Source organism: Mugil cephalus, chromosome 2 (genome assembly GCF_022458985.1).
Source record: "Mugil cephalus isolate CIBA_MC_2020 chromosome 2, CIBA_Mcephalus_1.1, whole genome shotgun sequence".
In the NCBI taxonomy this organism is placed as follows: Eukaryota; Metazoa; Chordata; class Actinopteri; order Mugiliformes; family Mugilidae; genus Mugil; species Mugil cephalus.
In genome coordinates this window covers 29,774,970-29,790,001 of record NC_061771.1, presented here as the reverse complement: position 1 = coordinate 29,790,001, position 15,032 = coordinate 29,774,970, and the positions used below count along the sequence as shown (strand labels likewise).

Genomic DNA, 15,032 nt, shown 5'->3' with positions numbered 1-15,032 from the left:
GTAGCTGTTCTGTAGGAGCAATGACACAGTGTCCACATCAATTAGGTCCAAATCCTGTAGTGACAGGAAAGTAGTGTATGATGTGGTGTGCTACCCATAAGAAATCATTACTCAATCAGCTCAGCCAAGTCCCTATAATGAAGAAATGCGTCACTGGCACGTCTTGTTTTGATAGAAGCTCTTCAAAAAGGCAACACAAACGTCGGCAAGAGTCGTGTAGAATTGTAGCTTGCCAAGATAGTGGATCTTTCAGGCATTTGGACAGTGTCAAAGGACGCTGTCCCGGGGTTGGGACTTTCTTTTCTTCTCACTGCTTCCATATACTGCTGAGAAGGTTGGCCAGAACTGCAAACACACCTCTCTACCACGTAGGCAGGTTCTCAATCCACCGATGACCACAAACGGTGAGTGCATGATGGTGGAAGTGTTGTGACGGCGCTGTAGTCCTTTCTTGAGCGCTGTGGTCATCTCCCTCCTTGCTCGGTACGTTGTGGAACAGCGTGTGCACAGGCTCTAACAAGTTTGTCCAGCTGCCACATGGTGAAGGCCACTTTCCAAAAGAACTATGCGACGTGTGCAGTCCCCACCAGCTATCGCACGAAACAAGCATGGGCACCTCCATACAGTTTCTGCATCCTCTTGTTGGAAAAGTTCAAACTGTATTTAAGTTCATTGGGCCCATCCATTGAGACGGACACATAGGCTCCTGAGGTTAAGTTTGTCCACACACATCCTGAGATGAAAATAAATCTTTAGGCAGTTTTATAGTTCAAGTTACTGTCCTGAGTCTTATTCTGTTACTTCTGGTATCATATCTGTACTGTGCTGCTGATAAGAAGAAGACTCATGCAACGCTCGCTAACTATAAAACACTTACTTACTTTGACATGTTTCAGAACGTCCTGAAGCTGTCCACTATGTCCCTAAACTGGAACCTGCCCAGGTACCTTGACTGGCCCGCATCCAGCCTTCCCAAAAACGTACGTGCAGGTCCCAACTGCTGGCTTGTTCCTTTGAACGTCAGAAAAAGACATTGGTCGAAACGTCAAGCAACGCAACGGTGCCCTTAATTTTGAGATGAGGTCTCTTCTTGGTGAAATGGGCTGACCACAAATCGCTTCATCTTCAACGTCGTCGGTCCGTCTCCGTCTTTTCCGCATCTTTTTTTTCTCATGTCAGAATCCGGGAACATGTCAAGAACAGCTCATCAATGTTCTCATAGCCAGTATATGACTGGTGCTTAACCACCAGTGTGAAGAGTCCAGAGCACCTCCTCTTTAGTGTGGGCGTCATACCCAAACCTGTCCTCAGGTCAACTGGAGTTGTAGCAGACCTGGGTCGCGCTGGAGCCTCGCTGCCACCAGATCCTATGTGGAATAATACTGGCTGATTGAAAGCGTCTGCTGCCTGGCATTTTATGGCGATCTTCATGTTTTTCTTCCTGTTAGCCGTAGTGGATTCCAGCGCCTGAGCCCATGTTCCAACATTCAAAAACTTTTTTTTTGCACAAGGTGCAGTGTGCCTTCATAAATACACTGTGTTTCCAAATTAATTTTGCAAATATATTTGTCTCAGATTTTCCTAAATAGTCCCAATGCAAATGACAGACGGCATAATTTTCACGTCATCACCGTTAGTTTAATGAATTCTAATGTTACTGTGGAACAAACCTCCCAATGACCAACTTGTATTTTCAAACATGAAAAACTTAAAATGCACTGTACAAATGATCATGCCACAGCAGAGTTTTATCACATTTACAGGTGTTAGAAGAACTGAAAATGCTCATCTTTTGAATCTGCAGCATTAGGGTCATATTTACCATGAAAGCAAAAGCTATTTCCATCTCAAAACATCTCACAAGTGGAGTTACATTTTAACAAAGGACCCCTTATTTTTATAGCAGCTTCACATTCTTGCATGTCCGTTGACCTGAGAGTTTTTTGGAGGGTTTCTGCTGAATGTCTATGCAGTGCCGTTCAGAACTATCCTCCCAGAGCTGCAGTTTAGGATGTGAACTGCCTCCCACTCTAATAGATTTTTTGCTTGAGGAAGCTCCAAAGGTTCTTCAATAGGGTTGAGGGTCAAGGGAGGACGGGGGCCACGCCATGAGTTTCTCTGCTTTCTTATGCCATAATCAGCCGATGATGCAGCGTGAGATGGTGCGTTGTATGCATGAAGGTATTTGTTACGGAAAGTACGGATTCGTTGTTTTTGTAGCATGAAAGAAAGTGGTCAGTCAGAATAGACTCCACATAACTTTACAGACGTCATTTTCCACACCATTCAGGGACCCTAAAGGAGTCCGTACCATCTCTCTCCCCATGATTCGTTACGCCCAAAACATGACTCCACCACCTCCTTGCCTGAGCGTCGCGAGCCTTGTTGGTGGAACGTGTGGCCGTCCACCAACCATCCACTACTCCATCCATCTGGTCCATCCCCAGGGTTGCATCGCAGAACGAACTAGACGGTACACTCCCGTTCTGTGAACTAGACTGTTTGAAAATTGAGTCTTGTTGTATTTTCTGGGCCCACTGCATCCGGTATTCTCTGCTTGTGAGCATTGTTTACGGGGGCGGCACGCGATAGAAGGTTTTAGGCATAACTTACCTGCCAAGCCTCATGGAGGATACCTCCACCTTGATGTTCGGGACGGACTCACAGAGGCCACCAGCACTCAAAATAATCTGTTTTCTTGCATACTATTGTAACAAGGCATTTAGCAGCTGCTCTCTTTGATCCCATGCATCTGTCTGGCAGAAACCTTCCTCAACCGTGCCTTTATCTGCACGAACCGTGTGTGCCTCGAATCAGCCACAAATACTCTTAACATACCCGATGATCACCACTTAAAGTTTTCCTGAAAGATCTGAAAGGTTTCATACCTTGGTCCAAGGGACTGAACTTTTTCAACTGCTTTCGGCAGCAGAGAGATCCTTCTTCTTGCTATATTGCTTGGAAATGGTCATCTGCTTAATAATGGTGAAACGTCCTTCTTTAAAGTAGTTTTTATTTACTTAATTGGACTCATCCAGCCAACACTAATTAATCACAGCCGGTGTCTGGAGATTGATTTCCAGTGATCCAAAAGCCATGACGACAACAATACACCAATATCACATGACTTTTGATGAACAAAACATAAACAAAAGCGTATAATCAGTATCTCTAATGTGCCACACTTAACTACAATTTGCATAATAATTTGGAACACAGTGTTTTTTCCATCCACCGGCTTTAAACGTGCTTTTAAATTCTTCCTTCGGAGTCCATACAATCATGATTTACAGTTTAGTGTTAACATACAAATAAGATAAATGCTAGCAGATGTGTCCTAGCATATGGATAGCAAACAGATGAATGCTAACAGACCATGAACGTTAACCTACGGATGCTTAACATGGATCCTAAGAGGCAGATGCTAACCCGGATCTATGACAGACGAATGCTAGCATACAAATCATACGAATGCTAAAAGATGAATGTTAACTCACGAACACTAACATACAAATGAGATGAATACTAACATACGAATGCTAACACAGATGCTAACAGATGAATGCTAACAGATGAACGTTACTCTACGGATGCTAAAATGGATGCTAAGAGGCAGATGCTAACCCCGGATGCGACAGACCGAAACTAGCATACAAATCATACGAATGCTAAAAGATGAATGCTAACACACGGATACTAACATACAAATGAGATGAATGCTAACATACGAATGCTAACACGGATGCTAACAGACGGATGCTAACAAATGAGTGCCAACATACAAATCATATGAACTCTGACAAATGAATGCTAACGGATGGGTGCTAACATACAAATCAGATGAATGTTAACAGACTAATTCTAACGGAAGAATGCTAACACACGGATGCTAACATACAAATCAGACGAATGCTAACACATATGCTAACAGGTGAATGCCTATTGGGATGCCAACACAGATCTATGCTAATACGGATGCTAACATGGGCGCTAATAAACGAATGCTATCAGATGAAGGCTAACAGACGAATGCAAACGAGGATGACAATAATGAAACATAAACAATATCTAGCTTGAATAACTAACACAGAAGCTAACATGCGGATTCCAACCCAGATGCTAACAACGTATGCAATACGGATGCTAACATGGATCCGTGCTAATAACTTAGGGATGCTGAACACGAATCACTGCTAATACGGAAGCAAACATGGCGCTAACTACACGAATGCAATCAGATGAAGGCTAACAGAACGAATGCTAACAGATGAATTAAAAACATACCAAATCAGTTGAATGCTACACGGCGATGGTAACAGGCGGATTCCAATCCAGATGCTAACCAGACGAGATGCTGACATAAGAACAACGGATCTAACGAGTCGGATTCCAATCTCAGATGCTAACAGGCGGATGCTAACACTGATCTATGTTCCAATGGATGCTAACACAGATGCTTTGTTCACGAATTTGCTATCAGATTAAGCTAACAAGTGTGAGTGCTAACATCATCCATGTGTCTTCTTCCCTCAATCAATGCACACTGTGGAGCTTTTAACTCCACCCCCCTCACCTGCCGACCTCTGACCATCGTTATTTCCCTGTGCAGGTAGAAATCTGTTATCGCATATAGGGGCCACCACTACAAATACCATTCAACTAAATAGTGAAAACATAAATACTTATATCAAGCTTTTTATTAACAAATAAAATAAACACATGAATGTGAGATTAAATGGCTCCTACATTTTGGGTTCACAACAAAAATCTTATTACCTTAAAAATTAATTACCTGATTATTCTGAATTTGGTTCCCACATGTTGTATAGCAAATATAATATTAACATAAATTAAAAAGGACTAGAAAATGTAACGTTAAACTTTGAACACTACAAGGCCTGTGTCAGACTCTCTGACTGGATTGTCTCATCAAAGAGCCTTCATCTTCCACCATGAGAAACAGGGCTCAGAGAACACAACAGACAGAGATGGCAGAAAGTTGAACAGAAAACACAAGGCAGTCAACTTAAGGGACTATTGATTCGAAAAGAAAAAGAAAAAAAAATGATGCAAATAAAAAGAGAACGCAATGCAAAATGCTGAGATCGATGGGAATAAAGACAGGTGACGGTCATCTGTTCCATTGTGTGACAAACAGCAGCCTTTTATTCATGCATGAGAAGGCTTCAGTTTGTTCTCCCATTAAATCAGTAAAGTTCCTGATCAAATGACTCTTTGATCAGCTGATTTCATGCACAGATTCACTTCATCCACACAATCAGTGTTAGTTGGACTCAGATATCAGCTATGCGAAGAATCAGATGATGACTGATGTCCTGATTGATGAAGACTCATTCGATTCACTACAGTTGACATGAGCTTCGTCTCTTCATCCATTTCAACAACAACAACAACAACAACAACAACTTGTGGTCTCCAAACCACTCAGTGGAAATGAATTGTAGATTTTCTTTTCTTTCCAAAGTCAGAACTAAATCTCTGTGATGAAAGAGAAGGTCTGCTGGAGTTCTCTGTTGAGCCGCATGCAGCGGAAGAGGAACAACAACATACAAACACATCACACAAATGTCGAATGAGACGTCAGCAGCACAGACAATTCAAGATTCTCATGTGACAAATGTCAGATTATGTGAATCAAAGATCATGGTGAGCAGTGAGAGGACTCCTGTGGCTTAAACAGCCACAGAAGGAGCGCCACCCAAACCAAAGTCCAACATCAAGCAAACAACAAACCAGAGACGACAACAAGTACCCAAAGCCCACAAAGTGTGACTGCGATAGCTTATCTCTGATCAGTGAAGACATGACACAACAAATGAGCTCTCAGCTACAACCTGGAGACCAAATCACCTGGAGACTAGAAGACCTCATTTTAACCAACTGTCCCCTTTGAAGAGACTTCTGTCTATTTCACTTTAATCAACTCAGCATTGTCTCCACATATGAGGTAACCAGAGTCCAGCATAGAGAGGCTGAGTGAATGTGGTCTGGACATCTGTGGAATGAGACAGTCATAGTTTCAGAGACGCTGTAGAAATGACAGTAAGACCTCTCTTGATCCAGGAAACTCCTACTACCTGAGGAACAGGACCTGAGACGCCGCGAGTTTTTTCACTTGTTGTGATAAATGTGTAACTGTTTAGTGTTCCACAACGTGTAACTGACCAAGATTGTCCATTGAAACCAAATGACACATTCATGTGAACCCCCTGCTCTGCTGATATTCTTGTATGCGACTGCTACATAAACTCCTCCTCCTCCAGTCCTCGCCACCTCCCCATTAAACAACGTCCGATCAGACTCTCTCATACTCGACGACTGACAATAATCAGTGAACTCTGTCTGGATGAACAGAATAAGACTGAGTATGATTCATTAATGTTACTTTTTCTGTTCCCCTCAATAATAACAGATCTTGTGTGTGCTGTGTTTGGATCCAGTGGATTTCACATGAATATTTCCAGAATACATCTCTGTCTTTGTGGCTCTGGATTTGTGGCAGTAAACATCCACTTCAGTCACTGTCAACAGAGATGTTTGTCCAATAGCCACTCTCAAATGTCCTGTAGTCTTCCTACCTCTGGCCCTCTGTCACCGCTGCTTTCACACGCCATCAAAGTACTCAAGGACGAAATCTTGATGCTGGACTGAGTGTGTAGACTCACTGGGTGGTGGCAGTGAGGGGTAGTTGTGTAGAAACTGGTCTTGTGATCCTTTGAGTTTTAAGAGCTGCTTCAGCTCGAGTCCTTTCCCTCTCCAGCTCAGTGATACTGCTGCTCCAGACGTTCTCCTCAACATCTTTGCTCGACTCTCTTCAGTTTCCTGCTGGGATCTGACCAGCTTTCACCACATCAGAGCTTCATTTCTGGAGGAGACGGATCATCTCAGTGAAGATCCCCTACTGTCCTCCCACTGTTTTAATCAGCAGAGTGGAGCCATGGCCTTCACTCCTAGTCTAAGCAGCTCCCACGTCTTTGCGTCTCTCCGGGATTCGATCTCTCTGGAATGTTATTCATAGCACTCACCCTCCACCACCTTCAGCTTCTCAGTCCTACTGCTGCCGCTGAGACTGTGTCGTGGCCTTTATGTTTCATCCACAGAGCGAGATTCACAGATACTACTGCTGATCAGTACGACATAACATCTCATCACCATCCTCATGACGAAGAGCAGATGTTCTCCTGGAGCTTCTTGAGGGCTCCACCAGCCTTGTGTTTCATTAATGGGCTGCATCATAGTGAAGGTTGAGGTGTATTCTCACAGTAAGAGCTAAACAGACCAGATCAGGACTTGAAGGCTTTCAGCTCCTCCCAGTGCAACATCACAGGGCCACTTCTTCAGGTCCAAGCATAGCGCGTGATCAGCTGGAGCAGCTTGAGTCCAGATCTTCTTCACTGCTCCAATAACTCTGCAAACAATGGTGTTTTTCCCAGGACATGCCTCGGTATGAAATCTTCTGCACTTAGGGCATCTGTAGATTCCCTTCTGGTCTTCTTCAGCCAGTGGCTTTTAATACAGTCATGCAGTAGCTGTGTCCACAGGGAATAGTCACAGTATCCTTCAGTAAGATCCACACAGATGAACAAGAAAAAAAAAATGTGGAAGGTTTCTCTGTCCAGCTGAACTCCTTTCTCTGCTCCATTTCACCTCTCAGTGTCGACGACTGATTGAGTTTTCTGTTTGCTATAAAGTGAAACTAGTCCTGAGCTTCTGATCCTGAACAACATGTATTGAACAGTGAATGAGCCTGTCAGCTCTCACACTTCCCCTACATGCTGCTTACACCCATGCACCAATGTAGAGAATCTAAAAGGGAGGGAACAAGGGAGACATGAGGAAATTATAAGTGGAGACTGCTTACCAGAAGAGGAGAGGAGTTATCAGACTCTGTACTTGTTCTCAGCGAAGGAAAGTAGCTAGCGAATGACAAAACTAATCACAATACAATCCACATCATTCATGCATAAGACGCCACAGAGACGAGTTACAGTTACACCACACGATTGCTCTTATTATCCTGACATTTATAACTAGTGCTAACAACCAAGAGTCCTGGAAGAGATTTTCCACTTAACGTCGAACTTTAAAAAGGAGCCAAAGTTAAATCTCTTGATTTGATCTGATTTCCTGATCTGAAAGAATGACCTACCATCAGTCAGACGGAAATAATCTACAGACAGTGCATTTAACAAATGCAGAACTTAATCCAGCAATGCCAACAATTCGACTTTGTCCTTACACATCTTGTCCCAGTAACATGCAGCGCAAGAAAATCGAATAACTTTCTGAGTTCGTCCAACACTAGGTGGCGATACGTGTCTTTCAGACAGGTTAATACACGTTAATACGCCGATGTCCAGTTTCAGCAATTACGTTAACAATAAATAACATAATCCAAATTGAAAAATGCAAATTTACTGTAATACATGGCCAACGACAATCGAGAATTCCCAATCGTATTATCTGGTGTCTCAATGGGATAATAAGAAACTACTCCGATTTAATCAAGAGTACAGTGTTTACATGCACTAAGTACTCCTCTTAAGACAATAATACGTTTTTCAGTGCAATGTAAACGCACTGAGTGAATACAAACGGTCAGAGTCCCCCTCTTACTTGTTTGTCAGCTGCACGGAGAACTGCTTCACATCACAAGCAGGAAAAGAAAAAATGTTTTCAGAGCAGGAAATAGCTGCAGGTTTTGAACCTGATCCAACATTGCATCTAAAACAGAACACGTGACAAAGCAAAGGAGGACAGTGTTTATTTCCTGGTCGGCAGTAGTGAAGGGAAGTCTTTTATTTTGTTCTAATTCAACAATTTTAGGTGATTTGTGTGTTGAAATGTCATTTTATCATTCACTGTTTCCATAAAACCTTTGTTTTTATACATTTTATTTCATTTCTATTGTTTAACATTTTAATCAAAGCTTTAAATGAACAACTGAGCAACAGCAAACAAATCAAATCAACTCAGGCCAAAGTCTGAACATCATGACACTTTAGATAAAAGTCTTTTTAGTGAGCAGTTGGAGTTAATAACCAGCAAAGCCTCAGCACGTACGTGCCAGTTTTCACTCAGATCTTCTCTTTTTTCAACACCTTCCTCATTTAAATCCAGCTCCCCCGTCTACTCTTGGGCTTATGCTACTGGCTGGACCGCAACAGATATGAAAACACTTTGTGGTCTTTCTCAGGCCCAGGCTCACACAATGTCACAAAAATAAAAAATAAACAAACAAAATAAATGTGTTTTCTAATAATGCAGGTAGTGGTTTTCGTAAACCAATGATTGCGAAACTGTACATCATCCATTATTTTTTTTTTTTTTTTCCCCCCCCGTTTCTCTTTTAGGCTCAACATCCATTTATTGATTGTTTGAGGTGTAAATACAAGTGGTATTATTTTAGAATCCACGCATATAGGCTGAACTTTGGAACTAAAACCATAGGTTGTCATTTCATTTTGTTCCTCAAGAACTGTTATCTTGTTTTTGGTGGTACGAATAAAAAGTAATGTAACCAATCTGGATCATTAAACCAGTTTTATGACTTGTATCATAGTATAAAAGCAGCCGTTGCTAAACTTTGAACCTGAACCCAACCTACCTTCATACTCTAAATCTGCGAACCATAAATGAACCCTCTGGAGGAACCTCCCAGTCCAGACAGGAATATAATCCTTCTACATGGTTACCTGGGCCTCCTTCCAGGGGGAACCTGCCCAGACACCCTCTAATGGAGGCGACCCTGGGAGGCATCCCTCACCAGATGCCCCAAACCAACTCAACTGACGTCCTGTCGACGTGGAGGTGCAGCGGTTTCGACTCTGATCTCCACCCGTGTGACCGAGAGCGCTTTGGCCCAATCTCTAAGGCTGAGCCAAAACCCACCCTGCCAAGGTCAATCTCTGTAGTAAAACATCGTGATCAACAGAGTCAAATGCAGCATCTAACATGACGAGGACAGTAGATCAAGTCCATTGTCTAAAGCCATGAGGAGATATGGTAATACATTTAACTGGAGCTGTTTGTGTTCCATGGAGATCCAACTCTAAAACCCTGATACCCTGAAACCTATAAAAAAACATTATATGTCTCTCATCAAGGAGGACTGTAATCATTTAGACTTTGTTGTTAGTGCAACTAAATTATAGAATAAAATTGGTTAGGGTGGTTTCAGTTCAGCTTATCAAGTCTATTTACCGAAGACAAACTCCACTGAACTAGAGCGGCTGATATTCACAGGTTACAAATCGTACAAAGGTCATTAACAGGGATACATTTTTAATTTCTCATTGTTTTTACATTATTCTATTCATGGACTATTAATTTTCAAAAGAATAAACCTCACAATGCAATTTATTGGGATATCTCTCTCTACTCTATCTCACTGAAAAAAATCTTATTGTTAGTTGGGTTTTAATAGGGGTTTAACTAAGGCCTACTAACAAGCCCTGTGTATCACTTGGGAAGAATCAGGAAGAGTGTTACTTCTGTAACTCACCATATCAGAAGTTGTCTTCTTCCCTTTTCCCTACAGCTTGCTCACAGCACTAGGATGAACCCACACACTCTGATATCTCACTGCTGAGCAGAGACCAGATAAGCTAAAAGTGACTACACATAGAAACTCACTGACACATATAGCAGTACTCCTCCCCAATGTCATTATGGGCAGAAGTCTAGTAGTAATACAGTCACTGTAGTACCCAGAAGTGGTGCTTTTCTGGATCTTTTTACCCCTAAGGTGATGAACTGACACTAAGACCGAGAAGCCTCAGGTGGCTGAAATCTCAATATCCTTGCCTCTGTTATCCTAAAATAAATATCCAAAACGTAAGAAATTGTCGCGTGATTTGTGCGTAGGTGAACTACCTTTTCCAAACGTTATAAAGGTCCTGGGCTGAAGGAGAGGAAAATATCCTCCTTTGACAAATTGGGGGCTCGTCCAGTATACCAGGAAAGTAATGCAGTTACACCAGGGAGGAGCATCTCTTACATTCAGACGGCTGCTAACTAAGGTAAAAGGTACCAGCAGAAAACCTTCTTAACCAAATTTCTGCATGTCTTAATGAGACATTTCGTGGCTGGAGTGAGAGTACGATTCAACAGTAGTACTGTTTTGTTATAATACAAAACACAGAAGAATTACGATACCGGAATTAGTATCATATAAAAGATCTGAGAAGGGTTTAGAAGTGGGTCCCCTCATCCAGATAGTCAGCTGGATACAATCCCTAATATGAATGTCTGGATGTAATAAGCTGGCTGCCCTCTATTAGTTTATGAGATACTTAACATGAAGAAAGAAAGATGGTACAATCTCTAAGAAAACAAGGTTGCCTGACTAGCACGGTTATATAAAGCCGAGGGGTCTGATCAGCCCCAAAAAGAGAATAGAAGCACCCACACTGAACAGCCCCTGTTGAGTATTCAAGAACTCGGCGAGTTAAGAGTTTATTTGAGAAAAGGCGTTCTCCTTATGTCTCGGAATCTCTAGGCTATTGAAAGAATCACCTAGATTATTCAACAATAAAAAACTACCTACTCGGGTTAGTTTCTGATAGAATAAACTAGTTAGTAATAGGGTTTAAAAGAGGTCCCCTTTCGTTATCTCTCAATTGAAAGCATCTTCAGAAGCTGTTAGATCGTACCTTAGACAATTCAGAACACAACAAAAAGCATTTACCACTAGGTGTAGTGTCTTTAGAGTAGATGAGACACTATTAGATTAGGGTTTTAAACAGGCCTCCCCTTTGTTATGAATACTTAGGCATGTGGACATCCCCCTGGGTGTTCACAGAAAAAAAGCTGCCATTCCTGAACCGCTCAAGTAGGAACAGACCTAGAGTTAGAGTTTAAAAAAAAAGATCCCCCTTTCTGTCCTGAATTATTAAGGCACGTGATCCCCCGGGTATTCAGAGTATAAAAGCTACCACTACCGAAATGTTCTGTTTAGTAGATAGATAGTGATGGATAGAATACTTCAATCTCATTCCCCGACCTGAGGGATAATGAAAGGTTTAGGGAGTACGGAGCGAATGTTCTCTACTAGGAGAAAAGAAATTTAGAGAGTCTCTCATTCAGGACAATCAGGCCGCGAATGACTCTGCCCTGATTTATACTCTGAGAGTGTATAAAGATACCCCTGAGAGGTCTATAAAATATAAAAACTACCTAGAAATCACTATTATAAAAAAGCAGAAATCAGAGAGAAAGATTAAAAGAGCCTAGGAGTTTATGTAGGTATTAATAAGGTTTCTTTTGTTTTTTAACTGTTTAGTGAGATCTCTGCTAGCACTGCCGAAGCAGCGGTGGACGGAAGCCTAACGTGATAACATAAGTTCCACTGTCTGTGAAGTAGGCTTGTCATCGAGGGTCATAATTAAGTTCTGGAGAAGTGATCGCGTGTCCTTATGATGAACGGTTCACTTAAGAGGGCTGAGAACCTTGGGACATAGCGTGCCATACCTCTCAGCTGGCCAGAGTGTGTGAATGAGACCACCGTATGTGTGATTCAACACAGCGGAAACAGGGACACTAGGAGCCCATATAAAGAGAAAGTAGGGACAGATATACTATAACTGATTCCTTCCTCTGAGGAACAAACAAAAAAGAGCTTATCAGAATTGAAAAAATGGAGCAAGACGTAACAACAGAATGCGGAGAGTTCTGTTCTGAGTGACTTAGGAGAACTATAGTCCCTCTGTAAATGGCTGACAATAGCAAAAGTATAATGGTCTCGGATAACATTATTCAGTTATCTGCTACAATTGGATAATACATAAGTTGAAGAAAATATTAAAAAGCAAGAACCACATAGGCAGAAAGAAAACACTGACTCTGAATTGGCTATGCAACTCTTGAAACAAATACTAAGCAATATACCTATACTACTTTACCACAAGGCCTCATGTTGTATATTGCAATATGGTGATGACATTCCGATCGCAGGCGAGACTGAGGAAAACGTAGCACAACTGACGGCCACTTTGCTCACAGTTATTCGGGAGCAAAAGGGATTAAATTACACCACTACATCTAAAATTTTACACTGAGAACCAAGCTACGACTCGAGCTATGAGTTACTTGTAACATACAATTTTCTCTTTTTACGGCACATGTAATTGGTGAGGGTGACGCAAACCACAAAAACATCATTAGTCATATGAAAAAACTGTTACTAGAGTGCAACAATGTATGGCACTTTCTAAGGATGGCTAACTACAGTAAAATTTACATACCCGGTAATGCTGAGATTATAAAACCCTTTACAAAGGCTCATTAAACGTGTGTACAATCGTTCCCACACAATCATATTAGTGCTGGAACTATGAGCCTAATTCGTTCTCTTCTTTCCTCATCACTTCACTTATAATCCTACTTGTCAAATCCAAAATATTTCCAAATATACGTTAAGAGTAACTGTTTAAAAGAATCTGTTGATTCAAAACATGATTCTTATGTTACTAGTAAACTAATTTTATTCAGTGTAAGTTAAAAGTGTTTTCATGACTTCCGGGTACCATGGATTTCACCCTGTTACTACCAAAATGAAATTCTTAATATTATTCATGGAGTTGTGTTACTTAATCCAAAAATAATGTATTTCTCTAGTTGAGAACAAAACTATACAAAGATCACAGTCAGAGTGTTCAAGGCACACACCATTGTTCTTTAGGAGAGAAGGGGCACTATGAATAATAACACACAATTTGAACAAATGGACTCAGTGCTTATTGATATGTTAAGTATGAAAATTGCTATTGACTGTACATGTGTAGCACCACTTGGTTTCAACAACAAATCGCGCACTATGTGACAAACTGTTTTCACAATGGATTTAAAACAAAACATTATTGTCGAATCATGTTTATAGGGAGACCCGAGGAGGTCCCCTCTATTTATCATACAATGAAAAACACGAGACAGCTAATGAACAGAAGATAAGACTTATTAACTAAGCCATACCGAAGAAAAGAATAAATCAGATTCAAATTATATCGTAATTCTAATATAGACATGATACTAAGAGAGAATATTGATTAAGTAAACACATCATAGCATCTGATTTATTTGTTTACCTATACCTTCTTTAAGAGAGGGATTTTCCTTGATCCTTTTAAGATATAATTTAAAACTGAAAATAAATTCAAAACAAACAAATTACCAGTAAATAATACCACGTTACATTTAATCAAATCATAAACAAACAACTGATTGATATTTTTAGTTCTGTATGCCAATAGAACCTAAATATGAAAGAAAAGGTGAACTCAGTGTATAATTTAAATGAATATAAGACCACAAACAAAGCACTAAAACAATAAGCAGAGATTAACTGAAGAGAGTTTCATTGAGTGATATGCTACCGTCTTTAGCAGCAAGAACTTCACCTCCTCCATTACAATGATAGGATCAGGTTAATGACTGCAATAGATGGCCATCATTGAGCTAGAGTAGAATCTCTTACTACATAGCAGTATTATCTAATTATATTTCACAATGTTTGATAAAAAGATCACCACTTGTTGTCATTCTGAATCCACAGACTTTACAATGCCAACTCATTTGATGGAACCTAAAGAAAACACAGTTTTAGCTATGAGAAGTGCCTTTCAGATGAAACAGGTAAAAGATGAAATTAATTAAAAGTTCCCTGCTTACATTAATCTGTATTCACTCAATATTCTCACTATTCAGAATTAAATAAACATAATACTTTTGTTTTATTTAACTACAATGGGTGGGTGTTATGTACAAATTTGTTATTTGAATACGATTTTAACTCTTAATATATTTTGCCACAAAATGACTATATTTTCTAGTGTCTATATTTTAGACACCTATCACTAAATGAGCAGCAATGTATTATAGTTTGATGACTTTACTCACTCAGTATGTGGCCTCTTCCCAAACTGCACATCATGTTCACAAATGGGATGTAAATTTATTGTATTGCATCGATTAACTTTATTTTTGTAGATTCAAGACCTGGTGTTTTCTCAATT

General features: G+C 40.6%; 1 protein-coding gene across 1 annotated transcript in view; it reads right to left on the bottom strand.

Moving 5' to 3' along the window:
- The window catches only part of LOC125003523, a 29,680-nt gene that overhangs the window by 9,596 nt on the left and 5,052 nt on the right, over window positions 1-15,032 (bottom strand). The window lies entirely within an intron of this gene.